We start from the raw sequence: 23,472 nt of genomic DNA, 5'->3' as shown, positions 1-23,472 counted from the left end.
GAAACAAGATAACAAAGTAGGGAACATGACTAAACCAACATATCCACCTACAATATCAGAAGTCTTACAAACACTTCTAAAGATCCCCAAAAACTAAACGATAACTTACAATCCAAAGATCACACGAATCATGAGAATATACCAAGGAGAAAATGTTTTTAAACCCAAAGTAAAAGTTCCTAGCACGATTAAACATACTAGTTCATTTCCAACTAACCATATCATAATCAAGAATTATAAGCACAAGCCCTCAAATAATCAAATACAAGATGAGGGCTCAAGGTTAGAAACACTCATCTATTAGACACCATGCTGAAAGATGAATGTTGAACCCTAAAAATGGCCAAGTCTAGAATCCTGAAGCTTTGAAATATGACTAAGTCTAAAATCCTAAAGCCCTAAAATTTTCTAGAATATTTTTCTTAACTCCTAGAGGGAAGGAGCCTATCTGTAATGAATTGTTGCATATATCAAAATATATCTTAAGTATACTTAAATGATATAGTTTATACACCCTAAGATGATATGTTTTAATATGGGAAGATGTAGGACCCTAAATGGTGTTCAAAAGTATAACTTACATCTTCTCAAAGTGTGTGCAAACATTCACTATTTTCTATGTGAGAAAACAACCTCCATGCTCATGTGAGATAGGACTTCCTCTAGTGTGAGTATTCCCCATGAGCCACACAAGTTTCCCAATTAGAACCATGTGAGACTTTGTCTTGTTGTGTGCACGGGAGTACATACTCACGAGAGAGAATGCATGTTCACACGAGAGAATGTATTCTTGTGTGAGAGACTACTTGCAATTTCCCTCCTTTTCTATCATTGTAGACTTATTTGTTAAATTTTTATATGACTCTTCTATAGATGTGTTAACCCTTATTTGATATTTGAAATGCAATACTTTGATATGTTTAGTAATTGATTACGTTAGTTTGTAACAATTTTCTACTAGTAGTGATGATGCTTTAATTTTTCTTAGTTAATAAATTTACTTTTATGATGATACCATATGGTGTGTCTTAGAAAGATGTTTAGTATGTCCTCATGATGATTATATATTCATGCTAGAATATGATGTTATTTATATTTAGGATTTAGTTTTATACTTACCCCATACTTGGATGTGTATGGTGTGTGTGTCTGTTTTATATTTATTTTTTGATGTGCTTGATATGGTTGAGGGAGGGAGTCATAGTCACTTGCTAGTTAGTATCTACATGATGTACCACTCCTCCCCATTGTTTGTTTAGCTTAGATATATATGCACATTTACATGCTCGTATTTTATACAGATTTGCAGGTATTGGGTATCAACTTCCCTGAATTGCCAGGATGAACATGTCCTATCATAATAAATCAATGGTAAGAATGGGGAGATAATGTTTAGGTCCAATCGTAGCCATAGCTTAATTACTTTTCTTGAGAAAGACATGCATCTGACTTTTCACCCTTTAACTCATGAGTTTATCTTTGTCCATATTGTTTATTTTTGAGTTTTGATCAGTTTTAGTAATTTTGGTTTTATGTGGATTTGACTATGTGATTTATTTGGTAAATGATTAAATTATAATATTTGAGTTAATCATATAATATTGAGAATAATAAAATATTACTTGATTATAAAGAAAATACTATAATATGAGAATATTCAATTAATTAAAAAATAATTTAAATATGATGATATTTAATTAATTAGAAATTAATTAATGATGTGCTTTAGCTTAAAAGATCTAATTTAAAATTCTAAATTAAGAAGCTAGATAAAAAGAGAATTAAAATATTAAAATATTAAATATTACTTTATTATAAATATTTAATTAATAATAATTAAATTAGAGTTGCATTTAAATAATGAGCTTTAATTATTATTATTAATTTTAATAATAAACTGCGTTTTAAATAGTGCTTGTATTGATTAATAAAGTGGAGGAAAATAAAATAAAAGAATATTTTAATTAAAAAGTTCTTTAAGTGTGCATGAAAAGATTGAATAATAAAAGTATATTTTAAGGAGACGCCTTTGCATGTTCGAAAACCAGAAACCCTAGGTAGAATTGAACACTTTATTAAGAGATTTGAGCCCATTTCTACACACATGTTTTGGGGAGCAAAATTTAGTATATAGAGTCCCTGTTAGGAGACTTTGAATCCATCTTAAGAGATTCCAACCCTGTTAGGACTTGTAGTACAATGGATACAAGAAGAACTCACTGCCCAAACAAGTAATTTGAACTTTAAGTTCCTCAAATATAGATGTATAGATGATGCAACTTCTTCTCAACTGATCTCTAACCTCAGCTTGATCTTGGATCACAAAATTGAGTTCTCAAAAACTTCACATATATCACTTAACAAAAGTTCACATATCACTTTTCACATAAAAATTGCACACTTAATCTCGTAAGATATCCTTTGCAAAAATGTCATAATTTTTAACAAATTGCTAATAGGTTAGCTAAGACCATAGTATACTTTTCCAACTTAAAGTAAACATCTAGGATGTTGGCCCTAATTCTCAAGTAATTATTTTGTAAATAAAATAATTCCTTTACCTTAAATTTTGTTGTTCTATTTATTGGTGAATCATGAATATCTCTTTTTCGTACTATCTGTACTAATGTTTGATGTTATACATGTCATCATAAACATGTATATTGTCTCCATCTATCTTTGTTATTCATAATATGACGTTAGAAACATTTTACATATATAACAATGTAGTGTTGTAAACCATTTTCATACTTAGACAATTTTTTGAGTACAAAAAGCTAAGTATCTTTATTTATGATTTTTTCTACAAGTATGTACATCATGTGTTTCCATTAATGAAAACAATTACATAAATGCATATAGCCAATTGTCAACATTTTAACCTTTAACAAGGTTGGCTCCTAACAGGGATCACTTAAGAAGAGTGAATATAGTAATTAGTTGAGTTGGTGGTTTTTTCCAAATTGGGTTTTCACGTTAAATACTAGTGTCATATGTGTCCATGTTATTTTCTTTCTATTTCTACAACTAAGTTAATTGTGGTAAATAACATTAAACATCTTAAGAAGCATTTATTCTCAATTTAGACAAAGTTTGGTTTTGATTTGTATTGACATCTAAGGGATCTGGGATTTATTTTTGTGGTAACTGATTCACACTTCCCCTCTCAGTTACTCCTCTTATATTTTCAACAATTGGTATCAGAGTATTTGGTTCTTACAGAGAAGGTTTCAAAGACCTAAGCTTAAGATCAAGATATCTTATAGAAGGGAGATCCCTAAGCTGAACAGAGATAACTTCAAGGCATGGAAGGAAGTCATGAGATTGCATTTGGTAACCACTGGAGACTCAAGCCTAAAGTACCTAGACACCAAGTATGTGGTACCTACTGGAACTATGATTGTTGAAGAAATTACAGAAAAGAAGAAAAATAATATTATGATGATTAATATTGCATCAACTCTCGACTATGTTAAATTTGATGAAGTCAAAGACTGTGATACTACTCATTAGATGCAAATAAAGATAAAAGCCAACTATGGAGGAGATGATAATGTGAGGAGAGTTAAATTAGAAAGTCTCAGAGGTCAGTTTGATCAAACGAGGATGAGAGAAGATGAGAACATTGTAGAATACAGTGATAGAATCAAAGTCAACGTGTGTGCCATCAGAGCCTCGGGAGGAAAGATAGAAGATGAGACAGTGGTAAGAAAAGTTCTCCGAACACTTCTTCCTATATATGCAATTAGAGTTTAAGCAATTCAAGAGATGAGATGCAATCCCAAGAATGATATATCATTGGATGCAGTACTGGGAAGGTTGACAACATTTGAGTTAAAGATAACTATGCTAATTATGTTACTAACTCTAACAACCTTGAGTTTTCATTTCAAGCCAAGATATCACTCAAGAAGACAGTTGCAAAATCTAGAAAAGCAATCTAATAGTGAGGATGAAGATGGTCCTGATAAATATCTTGAAGTCATTGAAGCATTAATTGCAAGAAGATTTCCCAAGGGAAAAGGGAAGTACAAAGGAAAAATTCCTTTGATTTGCTTTTCTTGTGAAGAAGTTGGTCTCATTGTTACAAGGTGTCCAAACAGAGAAGGAAAAGAAGAAAAGAAGAATGACAAGTACAAGGGCAAGAAGGACTTCAAAATCTACAAGAACCACAAGGACAAAGGTAAGAAATCTTGTTATGTTGCTAAAGATTCTAATAGTAGTGAAGAAGATGATGAAATGGTCTACATTATTGTTAAGGATAAATCAGATGATGAGAATGATAAGATGAAACTTATCTCACATATTTGTAAGAATGATACATGAATTATTTATAGTGTTTGTTCTCACCATATGACTGGTGAAAAATCTAACTTTGAGAACTTGGTACACTAGAATGGTGGAAGTGTTAGATTTGGCAATGATGAACCATGTTATGTGAAAGGTAAAGGTTGTATTGCACTAACCAATGATCTCAGATATGATAATGCTTATTGGGTTGAAGGACTAAAGAATAATCTACTTAGTGTGGCTAAATTGAATAACATTGCATTTAAGGTAGAATTCATAAATGGAAAGGCCAATATGCTAGATGGAAAAGGAAATCTAGTTGGGACTGGAAAGTAAACAAAAGGTAATCTATTCTACCTAGATCTTTATGGAATTTCATGTTTCATTACTCAAGTAGAAGAAAGATGGTTATGGCATAAGAGGTTATGTCATGTGAATTTCGATAACCTAGTATACGTAAGCAAGAAAAGAAGGGTTAGAGGCATTCCAAGCCCAAAGAAACCTAACATGGACATGTGCAAGAATTGTCAAATGGGTAAGATGGGAAAGACAAGTTTTAAAAGAAAGATCTATCATTCTGAAGAAGTGTTGGAGTTGGTTCATATAGACCTATGTGGACCCATTGGCATATAAAGCTACATAGAAGATAAGTACTTTATTTTATTTGTTAATGATTATTTAAGAATGATGACTCTTATGTACCTAAAGGATAAATTAGAAGCTTTTTAAAAGTTCAAATGGTATCTGGCTAGAGTGGAGAAACAAAAAAGAAAGAAACTAGAATATTTAAGATCAGACAAAGGAGGAGAATTCATTTCCAATGAATTCAATAAATTCTGCAATGAAAGAAGAATCAAAAGGAAAGTTTCTGCACCTGGTACACCTTAGTAGAATGGCATTGCTAAAAGAATGAATAGATCAATGATGGATTGTGCAAGGATCCTAATGATAGAGAAGAATGTTGCTCTCAAATACTATAAGGAAGAAATTAGCACTGTAGTTCATACCTTGAACTGAGTTTAGTTGATGGAGGATTCAAATTAGACACCTTTTTAATTATAGTATGGCTACAAACCTAATGTGTGTTACTTCAAAGTATTTGGCAGTAAATGTTATATTCTGAAGGAATCTGGAAAAGAAAAATTTGATGTGAAAAGTGATGAAGGCATATTTATGGGATATTCCCATAAGAGCAAAGCATATTAAATCTATCTACTCATAAAGTTATAGAAAGTACACATGTGAAGATTGATGAGTTTGTGGAAAAGAGTGATAAACAAAGTAGTAAGGAACCTAAAGATTACATAATTTTTTTTTACTATGAGCCTCTTACAGTACCTAACATTCAAGTAAGTGGTAATCAACAACCTTCACCACCCGAGTCCCCAAAATCTCTAGTTCAACCTCAGTTGTAGCAAGTGCAACCAGAGTCCTCAGAAGGACCCGAGTTGTAGTTAGAAGTACCCAAGTTTCAGCAAGAAGAAACTGAGTCATAGTCTGGTGGACCCAAGTCACAGACAATGGGACCCGAGCATGATTCAAAAGGTCATGGTGAACCTAGTGATTTCAAAAAGGAGTGTAGACTTGTTGGATATGTCAAAAGGCATCATGCACTTGAGAAAATTATTGGAGATCAGCCAGTTGGTACAATGAAAAGGAACAAATTAAAAGGTACATGTTTTCTTACTCAATTTGAACCCAAATCTATAAAAGATGCATTAGAGAATGAAAGCTAGATTTAAGTTATGAATGAAGAAATTGATCATATTGAAAGGAATAATACTTGAACTCTTGTTCCTAGACCCAAGGATAAGAATGTAATTGACACAAAATGGGTATTCAGAAATAAGTTGAATGAAAATGGAGAAGTTTCAAGAAACAAAGCAAGACTAGTTTGCAAGGGCCATGCTCAAGAGGAAGGTATTGACTATGGAGAAACTTTTTCTCCTGTTCCTAGACTTTAAGGTGTTAGAACAATCTTTTCATATGCAACACACAAAGGATTCAAAGTGTATCAGATGGATGTGAAATCATCATTCCTAAATGAGGTCTTAGAAGAGGAAGTCTACATTAAGCAACCAGAAGGTTTTGTTGATCCTAGCAAAAGGGACATGGTTTGCAAACTACACAAAGCTTTGTATGGTCTTAAACAATCCTCCAAAGCTTGGTATGAGAGATTGCACAAGTATCTTATAAAAAATAGTTTTCAAAGAACTAATGATAAAAATAGCCTATACATCAAAGAAGGGCCAAATAAGAAGATTGTGTTGGTAGAAATCTTTGTGGATGATACATTGTTAATTGGAAATGATGATTTGTGCAAATATTTTTCTAAGGAAATGAGTATGAAATTTAAGATGTCAATGTTTGGAGAGATCAAATTCTTTTTTGGCTTGTAGATTCAATAGAAGAAAGATGGTATATATATTACTCAATCAAAATCCATCAAGGAGATATTGAAGAAATTTGGAATGGAGGATCCTAGACTAGTTGGAACACCTATGGCTATTGGACATAAGCTTTCCAAAGATGACGATTCAAAAGAGGTAGATCAAACTTCATACAGATCAATGATTGGAAAAATTCAGTATTCTCGACAAGCATTAAGCATTAGCAGTTGAAATGCTATAGATTTTTTGATGAAAACTTCATATGCTCTATTATAAAAGAAGAATGCAATGTCTAGAAAGGCATCTTTGAAATGTGGTGAGAGTCTACAACATACTAAGTCAACTATATGGTCGGTGATATCTTCATCTTCTACCTTCACCCTTTCTCTAATCATATCTAATATTTCTATGTTATTTGTAATTCTAATACTAATGGCTAGTTGTGCACTAGTTATTTTAAGAAAAAGAGGAACACCACCACAAAGTCTGAGTGGTACTCCTATGTTATCTTTGTCCTTGTACTATGGAACATTCTTCAACAAAAGCTCTCTTTCCTTTTTGAATGGAAGAGGGCTCACCACATAAGCTTGTCGTGGAAATTCAAAATATAACATAATAGGAAATTCCACGACAAGCTTATGCAGTGAGCCCTCTTCCATTCACAAAGGCAAGAGAGCTTTTTTTGAAGAATGTTTCTCAGTAGAATGGCAAAGATAACATAGGAGCACTGCTCAGACTTTGTGGTGGTGTTCCTCTTCTACTTGAAATAACTGGGGCACAACTAGCCATTAGTATTTGAACTACAAATAACATAGAAATGCTAGATATGACTAGAAAAGGGAATGAAGGTAGAAGATGAAGATATCACTAACCATATGGTTGAATTTTTAAATAGTAGACTCTCACCACGTGTCAAAGAGGCCTTTCTAGACCTTGCATCCTTCTTTCACAATAGAGCATATGAAGTTTTCATCCGCAAATCTGTAGCAGTTGAAATTGTTAGAAATAAGGTGTCTCAACCTTGGATAATTCCTATTCTTATTATTTGTTTTGTAAATATTTTTTTTGCAAATAATGTAATTAAGTTTGAGTGTACATGTCTAGTTGGCATGTTGATGTGTCACTCCACTTATATGTGTTAGCATCTTGAATTGTGTGTAAGGAGATCATGACTGAAAAGGTTATGACAGATTCCTATGATGCGTAAGAACTATCTCTAGAAGATTTGATGATGGGTGAAGATGTAAAGACATGTGACAATTGATCATTGAGTACTATACACTCGAGTCTTCATCTACAATTTTTTTTTGGAAGTTATCCTAAAAATGGAAAGCGCATGATATAAGCATTTTTAGGGGTTGCAAATAGGAGAGAGTGAAAAATGTATTGTTGGTTGCTACTCGATTTGTTTTCCATGTTTTGAAAGAACTTGCATTGCAAGTGTGTTGTTACCTTTGTCTTGAAGATAATGCATTGTGCAGGTTTTGGAGGGGGGGGTTGTTTTACCAAAAGGTTTTTCCCCACTGACATATCTTTGTGTTTATGTGTTTTCTTTCTCTATTTGTTTCTGTATTCATTGTTGACTGCAATATTATTGTTTACATAATATCAAATCTGAAATTGTAAGGATTTAATAGGAATTTGCATAATACTTTCCATAAGGGATTAGTGTAGGAAGTTGTTTTTGCACTTGAGTTTCCTTACAGAAATGATTAGAAAGACTTCATACAAGACCTGATATAGCATTAACAGTTGAAATGGTGACAAGATTCTTTAGTAATCCAAAAGAAAATCACGTGATGGAAATCAAAAGAATCATGAGGTATATAAAGGGTACTGGAGATTATGGTTTGTGGTATAAGAAAGGAGACAAATTTGAAATGAGAGCATTCACTGATGCTGATTGGGCAGGAAGCATTGATGATAGAAAGAGCAATAGTGGTGGAGCATTCTTTCTTGGAAAGAGGCTAGTATCTTGGATAAGCAAGAAGCAGAACTATATCTCTTAGTCAACAATAGAAGCAAAATATGATTCTACAGTAGTTAATTGTTCAAATATTGTTTGATTCAAACGACTATTGATAGGTATAAAGGAAGAAATCAAAGATCTATTTGTTATTTTCTGTGATAACACCAGTGCAATTAATATTTTCAAGAATCTTGTGATGCATACCAAAACCAAGCACATTGCAATTAATTATCTTCTCTTAAGAAAATTGGTGCAAGATAAGGAGGTAAGATTGGAATATGTGAATACAAAAGAATAGACTGCAAACATATTGACCAAGACATTACCTAAGGATATATTTTTGAATCTAAGAGGTGAGATAGGGGTCATTCCCCTATCTGAAGCTCACTAATCAGATTTTAGTGATGCATCAACCAACCATGTTGAACATCAGTCAAGTTGATACAATATTGTAAAGGGTAGGTTGCATATGCATCAATACATCAGGTACGTGGAAGTTCATTGAATGCTATCTTTGGCATAAGATGTCAAAGAGGGAGAGTTTGTTGTCATACATTAGAGAAATTTTATGTTTGATAGGGAGATTTTGTTGTCATATATCAAAGATATTTTTATCTATGTCAGAGATGTCAAAGAGGGAGAATGAACTTGAGGGAGAGTTTGATATTGTAGTCATTGCAATCAAAGATTGATGAAAGAGGGAGTTCACACTAATAGAGGGAGTTCTCACGGATGAGAATTAGAATGAAACTAAGTATATTATCCTTACTTTTATTTTTCTCTAAAATTTCATTGTATTATGACATGTTTTATTTTCGTCAATGCCAAAGAGGGAGATTGTTGAAACAATTATTCAATTGTATATTTTTTTTGATGTTACAAAAAATGTCAAGTCTTTACCAGTTAGTGTCTATTGAGCTCACTTGGGTGATGAAGACGGTTTCCAGTGTCTACCGAGAATTCTAGAGATAATCAATTTCAAAGACAGTTTCTATCAAGTTCACTCGGGCATCAAAGAGAAGTTGGCACAGAACTAGTGTTAACTGAGCTCACTCGATTACCAAAGGAATTTAGTTCATGATGCAGTGTTAAGCGAGTTCATGCGGTTAAAAAAGGAAGTATGAAGAAAGTATTTTCTGAGTCTATATTGGCCAAGCTGGGTCGACTAACGAAGAAATTTCTTTAATTAGCATATTTAGTTTATGAATTTATTTGTTAAGTCTAGCCAACTTAAGGGATGTATATTGAATGTTTGTAAGTGTATTCAAGCCAACTTGACAAGGCAAAAGATATAAGTATAAGGTCAAGTTGTGGGTTTAAATGAGAGAAGCATGGGATTGAGAAGATAAACCAAGGAAGTGAATTAGAAGGATAGCAAAGTATCTTGAGTTGACCGAGCTGCAAAGTTTTATCTAATCAAGGCGGATCAAGTATTCAAGCCAAAACAGAGACTTGAAATCATCAATTCAATTGCATCAACAATCAAATTGTATCATTGTTACTCTCTAATAATTGTAGCAGTGTATCAAATCTCTTAACAGAGTTAGCTTAACAGCTATTTGCCAAATCCTCTAACAAGGTGGCATTTCTAAATTAAAGTGTCTAAAGACCTCTAACAAGGCCACTCCTAATAGGGTGATTAAATCCTTTAACATGGTCACACCTAACAATTTATTTTGTAATCTTTAACATGGTTGGCTACTAATAAGGCTTACTTTAGAAGAGTGAAAATATTAACTAGTTGTTATGGGTGTTTTTTTTTTCTAAAATGGGTTTCCACATTAAATCTTGATGTCATATGTGTTCATGTTATTTGCTTTCTATTTCTGCAACTAAGTTAGGTATGGTAAATAACATTAAACATCTTAAGAAGCATTCATTTCAGTAGTTATTGAGTATCAAAGATTCGTAGTGTTTGCTAAGTGACTCAATGCTAATGGAGTTACAACAATATTTTTAGTTTTAGCAGAGTTTGGTTTTGATTTGTATTGACATCTAAGGGATTTGAGATTTTTTTTTTGGTAATTGATTCACCTCTCCCCTCTCAATTACTCCTCTTATATTTACAACATTGGGATCATCATCAAGATCCACTAGATAAGGAGCATGGAGCTTATCATTTAGTTTTTGGGTTGGGTAGTAAAAAAAACGTTTACTATTTAGTTGAAAATCTTGATGAAAAGTGTCATCTATACAAGAAATTTGGGTGATCCCACAATAATGGGTTCCACTTTTTGACCAATTTTGACACTGAAATCAATATTTTTGCAACAAACATCACGTTCAAGTGACTATATCTCCAAAACTATAAATAATTTCAAGATGACATAAACTAGTGATTTTGAGTACTTTGTTCCTACTTTGTAACCATATTTTTTAATCTAAGAAAAAAAATTATTTATATCAAATTTTTTTATCTCCTCCAAAAAGTGGTACATAATAAAATTCAATATTTTTAAAGAGTGACAATCTGTTTGACACACATAACTTTTTTTCTAGAAATGATAATGAAGTAATTATTTCGGCATTAGATTTGTAACATCAATATCCAGAGGATGCATTTGGTTTGATTTATTTTGGTTGAATATTGTATAATTTATGAAGTTTTGAAGTGATATGAACCGTAATTCAGACATACGTTCCATTTGACATAGATAATATGAAGTCAATTTATCATAAACCTTTTTTTTTTTTAATAGAAAGTTATCTCAATAAGCTAGTTCCTACATATTTTTCAAAAAAAATTTGACCTAATTTACTAATTTTTTCGAGGTGTCAAAGTCGGTTGATGTTCAATCGGTAATGAACCTATAATGAGTTAAACTCATATTTGAAAGTCTTAATGACTAAAATATGTATTACAGTTATAGTCATTGGAAAGCTTGCTCCAAGCAGCACATTTTGACATTTTTTATTTTACAGTCAGAGATCATTCTCCTACAATTATGGGAGTCAAAAGAGCAAAAATGAAATAAAAATGAAAAAAGGGTTAAAATTTTCCAAATTTTACATGTTCGCGTGAACATAATAAGAATGTTCGCGCAAACATATGTTCACACGAACATGCCCCCTAGATTTTCACGGCCACCAAAAAATTTTAAGGGTATGTTCGGGCGAACATACCTATATTTAACATGTTCGAGCGAACAATCAAAAAACCTGAAAAAGTCCAATTTGTAAAGCTATTTGCCATTTGTAAAACTATTTGCCATCCGTCGAAAATGCACTTTTCATATGTTCGTGGAAACATATGTAGCTAATATGTTCACACGAACAGATGAATTTACGCACTGGTATGTTCGTGCGAACATACCCAATGTATATGTTCGTGCGAACCTTTCATATACATTCGCGCGAACGTGTCAAACTAAATTCAAACATCCTAAGTCGCGATTTGGAAAACTTTTTGAACTTTCTTCATTCCACTAAAGTGGAACCCATTAGTGTGGGTGTTCGAATTATTTAATTTACTCAATTTATTATTAGCATGGTGGATTTCTATAGTTAATGTTTGAGAAGTTAACTTTGGGTTCTTATACTCTTAAATTTTCTTTCTTTTCCCAATATTCTCATATTTGGATAATTATTTTCATATATTCTTATCTATATACTTGATCTTTAAATTATTAATATGATGCTCTATAACTAGTTTTAAACTAATTTAAGAAAAAATACTTTGAATAATAATATCTAATGTTCACATTTAATATATAACTATTATAACTATTAGACAAATATAACATGAAGATGATTTCTATGATCATGAAAACAATTGCAATGGAAAAAGAATAACATTATGTTTTAGCCGATAGGTTGATCCCTATGAGAGTTGTCATTGGATTGTTCTCATAACCTAGCGGTGTCGGATGCTTGAGAAGGAGAAAATTGGGCTAGTAAAAGAGATAGTATTGGAAGTTTCCCTGTCAAAAAAGCAAAAGAAGTGTCAGAAAAAGTGCATTGTATCGTTGCCATTTTGTCTTGTTAGACCAAACATTAGAAGATAAAAGGAAAGGACAATGGATAATGGGTAATACTTAAACTAAAAATATAATAAGATTTAAATATGTAAACTATTCCAAATCATGTTATTTGAATCAAACTAAACCACTATAAAATAATTAAATTATGCTAAATATCTATAACCTTTACTATAGAACTTACAAAAATAAAATCATGAACATAAATTTTAAAGCAAACATTACATAAAATACATATACATAAATATCCAAATTACAAATCAATTTTTTTTTAAAAAAACATATTAATGGTAAAATTTTCAAAATTAAATCATTAAATGTTTAATAGTTGACATTATTGTTGATATAATACTTTAAAAAGTTATAATAATTTTTTCATAAATATTTTTAAAAAAATATTTTCATAAATCTCCTAAGACTATTTCTAAATATATGAATGTCTTTAGAGGCAATCACATACACTAGATACATATACTAAAAAACTTTAAAAAGTTAATTTATATTTAAAATTTTAAAATATATATATAATTTTTAATAAAATTATATATATATATATATATATATATATATATATATATATATATATATATATATATATATATATATATATATATATATATAATTTCAAAAATAAATTTATATTAATCATAAAAAAGTCATTCAATAAAAAAATTAATTTATACCTATTTTATAAGTCTTTTCGTAATTCAATTAATAATTTTACATATGGAACTTTGAAATTGTTGTGAATTTTTTTTAATTTGTTTTTAATTAATCCGAGAGGATTTAGTGAAGCATTCATCAATGTAAACATTTGGTTGTTTTAATAAAATGGTGAACTAATAGAATGATGAGTTGAAAGGTTGCACTTATTGATATTTTAAGAATTAGTAATAATTTATAGTCTGTCCAAAGAAAGATACAAAGATAAAGAAACTTCTTACTTTTTAAGATACAAAGATAAAGAAACTTCTTACTTTTTAAATTGAAATTGAAGATGTTTCTAAAGTAGTGAAAAAAAATTGTTTTTCTAATGCCAACAGTAGAAAAAAATGTTTTAATAAATAAGTAAATAAAATATATATAACTTATTATTTTCCAATATCTTATTTTCAAAAGTTTAGAAAAGATCTAAAAAAATTTTATAGGACAATGCATCAGAATGTTACTAGCTTACACATATATATATATATTCAATTCTCGATTTATTTTATATATGTCGGACCGACAATGATGAAAGGACAGCACAGCGGGTCTTGGGTGGGTGCATGGCATCCCTTATGTTGAATATAGTTGAAACTATTAATGTGTAATTTTATTTTGATTTTCAAAATTTTACTTTGATATTTGGCTGATTAGGCTATTTACTACGAGATTCACGACCAAGAATTGTCCCGTCCATGTGGGAATCTCGTTTTGTGCCTGACGGAATTTTATTTCTGATGCGGTTGAGTGTATGGCACAAGGGTAACGGGAAAGGGAGATGTGGCTGACCGATGTTGCTCGATATCGATGCAAATGATGCAGGATCATTGTATGAGAAAAGAGTAATTAGTAAGCAATTAATGCAATTGAAGAGCATGGAGCAACTTTTGAGGATTTGATCTACTATTCAGTCAACTTTAAACTTGCTTGAATTTGCTAACTTTTATTTGCATATTCTTTACTTTCTATAGAATCTCTATATTATTCAGAATTGATAGTTTTCCATTTAGATGTTGCGTCATAACATGCCTTTGTAAATTCGGTCACTTAAGTGACAGATTAATTTTGTTCATTTCGCCTGCTGATATATTGATATATTTATGAATTTACATCTTTGCATTGAAGTCTGTTAAGAATTTCTGCTTCGGTCAAATAAGTTTTAATAAACTAAATAGCCTAATCGGCTAAATATATGGATGGCTATAAGGGTCTGCTAAAATACTCTTGATTTCTTGTTTAACAAAATGTATTTATTGTGGACTGCATACCTACGTTTGTCAAAGTGAGGAGGAATGAAGCAATATAGAGAATTTTCATTGTCTTCCATATATCTTTGCTCTCTTGAATTGTTTGATTTGCAGTTGGTATGGTCTTCCGATTGTATCCAAAGACAATGTCCTCTTAACCACAGTCAATGGGACAAGAGTAGTTTTTCAACTTTTCTATATTGCATATTCTTGGAAGGAAGCACAGGTATGTTTTTTATTTTAGGGCTCCTTTGGCGAGCAGAATACAAGTTGAATAGGCATATGTAAATTTTAAAAAAATTGAATTTTTCGTTTGGATGCACCAAAACGGAATTGGAATACGAAATAAAAATGAAATACGTATTCTATTTTTTGATTCAAAAATGAAGTTTTGCAATTCTACCAAAATAGGTGTTATTGAAATACATATTCTTATTCCATTTTTTTAAATTTTAGAAAACATAAAATTTCACATTGTTGTAACTAGATGCATAGCAACCTCTTTGTCCCTATCCACGTTCCTGTTCTATTTTCCTTCTCAACTATCATTTCTAGAATGTATTTTTCTATTCAAATGTCATTTCTAGGATTTTGGGTGTACTTCCAGGTGTCAGGTGTCAGGAAAAAGGAAGTACTTATTATCCACGATATGAACCATTTTGTCAGAGTATTATGTGAAAACATTACACAAAGCATGTTATACATTATATGCATTTCATGTGGACACCTACTCGCATGTGTAATAGTACTAATGCATGTGAATATAAAATTATAAACTCTTATTTGACTTTTGCATAGTTTGATGATTACCTTATGGCAGTTTTGACATGTGACTATCTTTTTAAATTTTTCTAAAGATTTTTAGAACTTAAGACCATGGTAGAACATGGGAGTAGTAACACTGTATTTAAAGAAGATAATGAATGAACCCATATGGTGCAAGTATGTTCGTGCAATTTTGTCATTCCCAAAACATAGACTTCTCCAAGTTTATTAGACAGATAATTTTATTTTAATGGTTTGAAAATATGTACTTCAAAATGAAAAAAATTTAACAATTGATTATCAATTTTGCCTTTTCAATTGACAGGTCAAAATCAGACGACTTAAACATCACACACTAAACTTCATTCCAACACTAAAAGTGTTAAATAATCAAAGCTGACTTATTTTTTCCAAGCTTAATTTTTTTGTTAGTGTGGTGTTTAAGAATGACCGGTTAAAACAGTAGCACTTTTATTATTAGTCCCAGCGAACTAATGTTTTCACTAGTTACAGTTAATTTTAAAAACAATCAAATGCACTAGACTAAAGTTTTAAAAGTTAGATTTTTAAAATCAATTAAAACATATTAATTTCTATTTTCTAATCGGTCCGTGGTAATTTTCTTGGGCTTTTATTAATTTTTCATCAACGAAAATTTAAAAAAAAACAGACAAAGACAGGACGGATAAGACAATGATGCATTCATTGCGTGCAAACGCCTAACATTCTTGTGTGTCCGGTTTTGCAATCTGATATACGGAGGAATTGATATTTTCTCATTTTTCACCAAATTTGGGCTTTTCCTGATATCCGCAAAAATCAATCGCTTCACTCTAACCAGCTTCAAGTATTCCCTCTCCACTCAATGCCCTTCAGCCCGATGCGGTGATTGCTACCAGGGAAACCAAGTCTTTAAAGAAATTTTTGTGATTAGAAAATGCATTTGCTTTTTCATCTAGTGATTTCAGAAGAAGATTCTAGATTATTTGGGAAATTTGAAGGAGGGAGCCGTCTGTTGGTTTTTTTATCGTGTTTTTCCTTAATTGTTGTAGGAAACTTTGGGTTTTGCATTTTGGCATAATTTTATCTGATTCCTATTTACCATGCCCCTTTTTGAAGAACAAGCGTCCATAAATCTGCAGGCATGAAATCTAACTCAGCCACCTTTCCTCTTTCAAAATCCACACCACTCTTCAGCCATTTGCGGTCTCAAGGAGCTGACCAAATCAAAGAAAATAAGATAGACCAGTACGGTCTTTCACTTTTAATTGTTTGAAATACCTCTTTTACTTTCTGTGCAAATAACAAGTTTTTTGCTATTCAATTCTATTAAAAAATGCTATTTTAAATTATGGTTTGTGCTCAGATTTAAGCAGCCAGAGTGTTCCCATAGCATTTTCGATCACAGAAAAAGAATAATTTGAAATCTATTCTTACATTTGTGGAGTAGCTACAGCTTAAAATTTAAAAATAAGCATCCAAAAAAAAGGGGAGCTTAAAAAAATGACAAATGGCTCCACAAAATATTTTCCCTCTCATTTATTTCTCCTCTTATTTCTCAATACATTTTTCTACAATATTTATTATAAGAATTGTATTAATACATTCTACTTATTCTTGTCAAAAAATAAGCTGCATCAAAAATCAATAAGCATGGGCTACCCGCTCCTCAAATTGCTGCTAGATTGAGCAGCGGCTGCATGCCAAAATAAGCCTAGCAGCCACATGAGGACCTGCCCTTAGAAATTTTTTGAGAATCCGGCCCATCTGATATTAATAATAATAATTTAAGGCTTTCTTATGATGCTTTAGTTTTCATTCTGACAGAGATTTTATGCAGCAAATTTATAGAGTATTGACTCTTTTAGTAATTATCCAAATGCTAACATGGAACCTTGCATGGAGTGGCGGTGACATGGAAAATTCGATCTTTTCATTCAAACGTATTTCAAATTTTTTTTCTAGTTCATGTAAACTTATGGTTTTTTTTGACGTATTAATTAGTGACTTATTTTTTAAAGGGGATAATAAAGGATCTTTAGTCTATGGAGTAGATCGAATGAGACAATGTTTTTTTAATATGGTAATAGTAAGAGCTGAATAGTTCTTGTACAACTATTAAAATAAATTGGTATAGCCTTGACAAGTAAGGTGCTTCACCCATGTGAGCATCACTTAGATCCAATGAGTGCTAAGTGTTCCATTTATTCTCATGAGAGATGGATTCATGTTGAATCACTACTCATGAAACATGGGTCAATGAGTTTGACTCAAAATCACACAGTTAAATCTGATAGCAATATGACAATTTGACTTGTGAAAATTGTCTCCTACTGATCAACTGATGAGCTTAAGGGGCTTTCTAATGAATGGTTCATAAGACACAACAGTTGGGGAAGGTTTTGCAAATGGGGTTGCAAGCTTTGGGTTTAACCATGGAAGAAACTCCATAGTTAAGCACACTTAGGCTAGAGTAGTACTGGGATGGGTGACCTCCCGAGAAGTCCCAGTGCTTCACCCTTGTGAGCATTACCTAGATCCAATGAGTCTTAAGTGTTCCATTTATTCTCATGAGAGATGGATTCATGTTGAATCACTACTCATGTAAAATGGGTGAATGAGTTTGATTCAAAATCACACAGTTAAATCCTGATAGCAATATCACAATTTAACTTGCTGTTGAAATTATCTCCTACTTATCAATTGATGAGCTTAAGGGGCTTTCTAATGAATGGTTCATAAGGCACAACACTTAGTGAAGGTTTTATAAACGGGGTTGCAAGCTTTGGATTTAACCATGGAGGAAACTTTGTAGTTAAGCGTGCTCAGGCTAGAGTAGTACTGGGGTGGGTGACCTAACGGGAAGTTTCAGTGTTTCAATCCTGATAGCAATATCATGATAAATCATTTTTAGCTTACATTTGTCCTCCTATATTTTCATACATTTGGTGTCTTGTGTTTTATTGTCACTAATAGGAATACTGTAATCTATTATTCGATTCCAATAGTATTATAAGATTTACCATTTGATAAGCAATGTACTTTGGGTTTTAATAATCATGGGAATATCAAACCATATTATATATTGGATAAAAATAAAGGTTATCAAAGACAAAGTGACAGTCTTCGTGTTGTTTCAATTTTTAAACTTTAATTTCTCTCAAATGCTTGTTTAACATTACCATATGCTTAAAGAGATTGCTAATTGAATCCCTACCTGAAGCACAACACTTCTTGTCAATCAACAAAGAAGTGAAAATCTCAACATGGTTTCAACTTCTTGTCAATCAATAGAAAAGTTAAAAACTCAATATGGTTTTTGATTGATTAATAAATAAATGAAAAACTAGATGTGGGTTGTGTTAATATACATGGAAGTGAGCTCAAAAACTATTTTTGTTGGCTGATGATATACTATACCCCTTAGTTGAGAACATGTTGAAGCTTCTAACTCATATTATAGAATGGCCCATTCAAAACTCATATATGAAGCTTCTAACTCATATTATAGAATGGCCCATTCAAAACTCATATATGAAGCTTCTAACTTTTATTTGATAGGTTAATAATGTTGAAGCCTCGTAATCTTTTCTTTGATCATGATGAATGGAAACAAGATTTATTATCTTTAAAAATAGCTACTATAGAAAGAATGCCATAATTTTCTTGGATTGCTTACAGCATGGTATACATGAGATATTGCGAAAGGTGATATTACAAAATCAAACAATGAGTACAATTTCCATTGTTCTGAAAGGTAGCAACTCCAGCTCATCAAGAGCTCTCTCTCTCTCTCTCTCTCTCTATATATATATATATATATATATATATATATATATATATATATATTGTTACAATTTCATATGGGTTTATGAAGCAGCCAATGTCAATGATGTTCATTGGATGTCTTAGCACAGTGTCTCTTATATGCATGTTTGCATCACCATTATCTATCATTGTACGAACCTCTGGTTATCAGACACTTATACTCTTCTAGAGCTTTTGGTCTATTTTTTGATTCGCGACTGAATTTTTTTATATTAGTTTAAAGATCCTATGCTAGATCCTAGAGTTATTCATATTCTTAGAGAAAGGAAATTACCTTCATATTTTTGTAGGACATTATAATGAAATATCTAATGAGATGATTTGTATTTATGGTCACTTTTGCATGTTACACTCGAGTAAATTTAAGAATAGTTATTAATCGCCAATGAAAATAAGATTTTTTGGATTTTTTGTAAGCATGTGAAACAACATTGTTATTAAATGGTTGAACATTTGGAAGAAACATACAATCCTTGGGGAAGGTGGTTCTGGAAAAAATTATGGATAGGATCCAATGCTTGGTTGAAAATGAATTTTTTGTTTTAATTCTTCTGAATGTGTAACAAAGTTGTCCTGTCAATGTGCAAAGGCTAGTAGTTCAGACAAATGGTGTGGAGTATATGCCATTAAAATTATCTCTCTTTCAACATTTTTGATCAGCACATCCTTCTTTCCATATGGCATTTTTGGCCACAATCCTTTTGTTTCAGTGAGTATTTTTCTCAACCTTCTATTCACATTTACATGACAAAGTTTTTCCCTAATTAAAATGATATTTGTTCATCTAATCATCTACATTGACAATTTGTCGTATGAACATTGGATATCTCCACCTTTTTAGGTTACCAATGGGATTGGGAGCTTCTTGGGGATCATACAATTATATATTTCCATTATAGCAAAGTTAGAGGAGAAGTTGTGACACACAACATTTGTTAAGCTCAAGGGTCTAATAGTTTCCAGTAAGTTACTATCATTAAGAGATATGATATTTTGAGAGTCCATGTAGGTGATTGAGAGCTGGTAGTAACCATGTGGATGTTTTGGATCACACACTATTTATAATTATGGTCACTCTGAAAATGCTTGTAACAACTGTGTTGGCTCTTTTTGCATCAATGATTTGGATCGCACATTGTTGCATATGTCATTTTGATGGCATAAAGGTGTTTAGAGGCCTTCTATCAATTAGGACTTGCTACCTATAGTATGATAATAAAAGGGTGCAATTGTTTATACTTATGGTATTACTCAAGTGGTATATATTCATTTAAAAAAATTAGCAGACGGACTTCAATACAATCAATAAATAATATGTATCAACTCTTTGATAATTACCCACACAAAGGTTTAGTTTTTATTTGAAAGTTTTAAAAATCAGATTTTCAATCTGAAGACCCAAGCCAAGTAATGTTGTTTTGAGTGTATATTAGCTTCTCATCAGCTTATTAGATCTTTCATGTTATATCCTAAAAGTGTGATCAACAGTAACTATGACAGAGAGTTATAATAGTGTTTTTTTACCATGAAATTATACACTATTGAAATAAAAATATTCAATTTGAGCCAATGTTTAATAATGGAGCTCATAAGGCATGCAAATATTTGATTGATAGTTAAATGTTAACATAGAGATCCATCCACTAAAAGAAAATTTATGGTTGGTTTGGCTTTCATCATAAGCATGTTGGGATAAACCTCATCAAATAATTCCACCAAGTTTTTCTCTTCTAGTTTGTTGACATCTAAGTTGATGGCTCAAGTGCATTAGTCCAATTGTTTACTTTCCAAATACAAATATTAATTTCAACAGTCAAGACATTTTCAGCTAGTTGAGAAAAGTTCAAATGTTACTGAAATTTTAGATGTTTTCGGCTTGGAGTTAACCATGTAGCTATTTTTTAAGATTTTATATTTTTTTGGATTATTGAAGTGTAATAGATTTATTTTGTACACAGTGTAATTCTTCATTTAGAATTGTTTGGTGAATTATATCAAGTTTGTGATTCCTTGATAAAGGAATCACCCAAAAGTCTTTTGGAGGATGAATGCGTTATAATTATTTATTGTAATAATTTGATGCATTGATAGCCACAGGTGTAAATTTTATTTTATGTACTAACCTATGCACGAGAACATAAATATAATATACTTTGTATGACATGATTGACTTTTGGCTTGGAAATTTGAATTATCTCCTTTCACTTCACTATATTGTGTCTAAATGACTATTGGAAATGAGAACATAAAGAAAATATGTTTTGTATGATATGATTAACTTTTAGCTTGGAGATTTGAATTATCTCCTCTCACTTCACTATGCTGCATTGTTGGAAGTGAGTGAGTAGGAATCTCTATTGGAAAAAGATTATTGGAAATGTCTCATTGTCATAGGATTACTTTACTCAACTGCCTTTTCATGTTCAAGCTGCAATGAGCTATAAGAGCTGGTCAAACAGTGAATTAGCCATGAGCAATTTTGACTACATTTTGATGAAGATACTATTAAAGATTTCCTATGAGGATTCACTTGCACGCATGTTCTTTATTGAAATGAAAGTAGACCATTTAGTGAAAGGTATGCCCAAAAATTTATTGCAAACTTGGAACGCAACCATTGCATGGAAATCAGAGAAGTTTCTGCTCAACTTCAAGCAGGAAATCAAATAAATAACATAAGCTTTGATATTCTTCAGTTACACATAGAGCAAACTTTTAGAAGATGAACTTGAACACTATGCACTTGTAGAAAGGATAAATCTAGAAACTGGTGCACATGATATTATGTATTGAATAAGCCAAACTTATTATACATGATGATCCTTGAGCTAATCAAAAGGACAGCATTTCAACTCAGCTAAACCTTTTCAGATATTCTTTCCCAAGGAGGTTCCTTCTACGGAGGCTGAAGAAGAATGTACTTCAATTCCTGAATTTTATAATTGTGCCGCATAGACCTTAAGTTCAGAATCATAGTCTTATCAGTCATGTTATAACAGAGAGGTTAATCAAATTGATTATGCACTATGTAAAGTCCAGTATGTTGATTACTTGCTCATGGATAAGTATGAAACACTATGGATATTAGTGATTCTGGATCTTGTAACACATAGCCCTTCATATTTGACTCTATGGACATTTTCTAGACAAATGTTTAGAAACAGTGAAATTGCTCCAAATTGTTGCTCCTGTAGTATTACAATTGTACTCATGCCATGGAAGTGTTGTCCACATTGCAATGCAAAATTGTATAAATCCAATTCTAATTATTTAAAAAGTAAGAGCCCCACAAACTTTATTTGGCCACCAACGAGTCTACATAATAGTTATGGGATATAATTCGAAGTTTGAAATTGCTGTAAATGCGGTTGAATGCAAAGCCAATTTCAGCGACCTTTGCCATGCTCCTTTTCTGTGTGGCAATTGAGGCTAAAACATTTTGGACATCTGTTAGTGACATAAGATTGCTGATATTGTGAAGGCCAACAGTCAAGTCATTGTTCCTTTCAGTAATCGAGTTTCTTAGTTTCCAAAGACTCTTCATTTGTAATATTATTGGAGCCCTTTTATATGCTGCTCCTACTCATTTGTAATCAACTTTTACACATTAATCTAATACTCTGTAGTCTGGACGTAGCCACTATTGTGGTGAACTAGGATAAATCTGGTGTTGTGTATTTCTTCTTATTGCGACATTTTTATTCTCTGTTTAAATCCTTTCAAATATTTTCACAATTCATGATAATGAATTCTTATGTTTGGGTGTGATTGTGTATGATTCGATGGTAATAAAATGTGACACAATCGAACTGGAAACAAGAATTCATAGATCTTGTAGTACTTATTTAAAAAATCATTAGACAATCAAACTCAGAAACAAGAATTCATAATTCTTATAATATTTATTTACTCATTAATAATATATGTACATTTAATGTCTAATATATTTTTATACATTTCTATTATATATTTATTTGTCATATTCATTTGTATAATTATTTTTATACATTTCTATTATACATTACAGTTCTGAAAATATCCTTTAGCTACAAATGCACTCAAAGGTTTTAAGAATTAGGTAGCCACACTTGGTTCAGCTCAACCAAGAATAACTTCCTTCATTAACTCTATAAATAAGCTAACAAGCCAAATTACTTCCAATGGAAATTGGATAGGGAAAATTCAAACTTCACTACGTCCTCTAACTAAAAGCCAAATTACTTCCAATGGAAATTGGATAGGGGAAATTCAAATTCACTACATCCTCTAACTAAGTTATCTGCTAATTACAAATTATATCA

The 23,472-nt window shown here is 31.5% G+C and overlaps 1 pseudogene; it reads left to right on the top strand.

Annotated features, from left to right (window-relative positions):
* Positions 1–14,583: 14,583 nt before the first annotated feature.
* Positions 14,584–20,124, top strand: LOC149529215 (bidirectional sugar transporter SWEET2a-like; annotated as a pseudogene).
* The last annotated feature ends 3,348 nt before the right edge of the window (positions 20,125–23,472 follow it).

Source organism: Cupressus sempervirens, chromosome 11, assembly GCF_028749045.1.
Source record: "Cupressus sempervirens isolate cs-2001-9-10 chromosome 11, ASM2874904v1, whole genome shotgun sequence".
NCBI classification, from domain to species: Eukaryota; Viridiplantae; Streptophyta; class Pinopsida; order Cupressales; family Cupressaceae; genus Cupressus; species Cupressus sempervirens.
The sequence above is the reverse complement of the archived record's forward strand: the minus strand, read 5'-3'. Positions and strand labels throughout refer to the sequence as shown.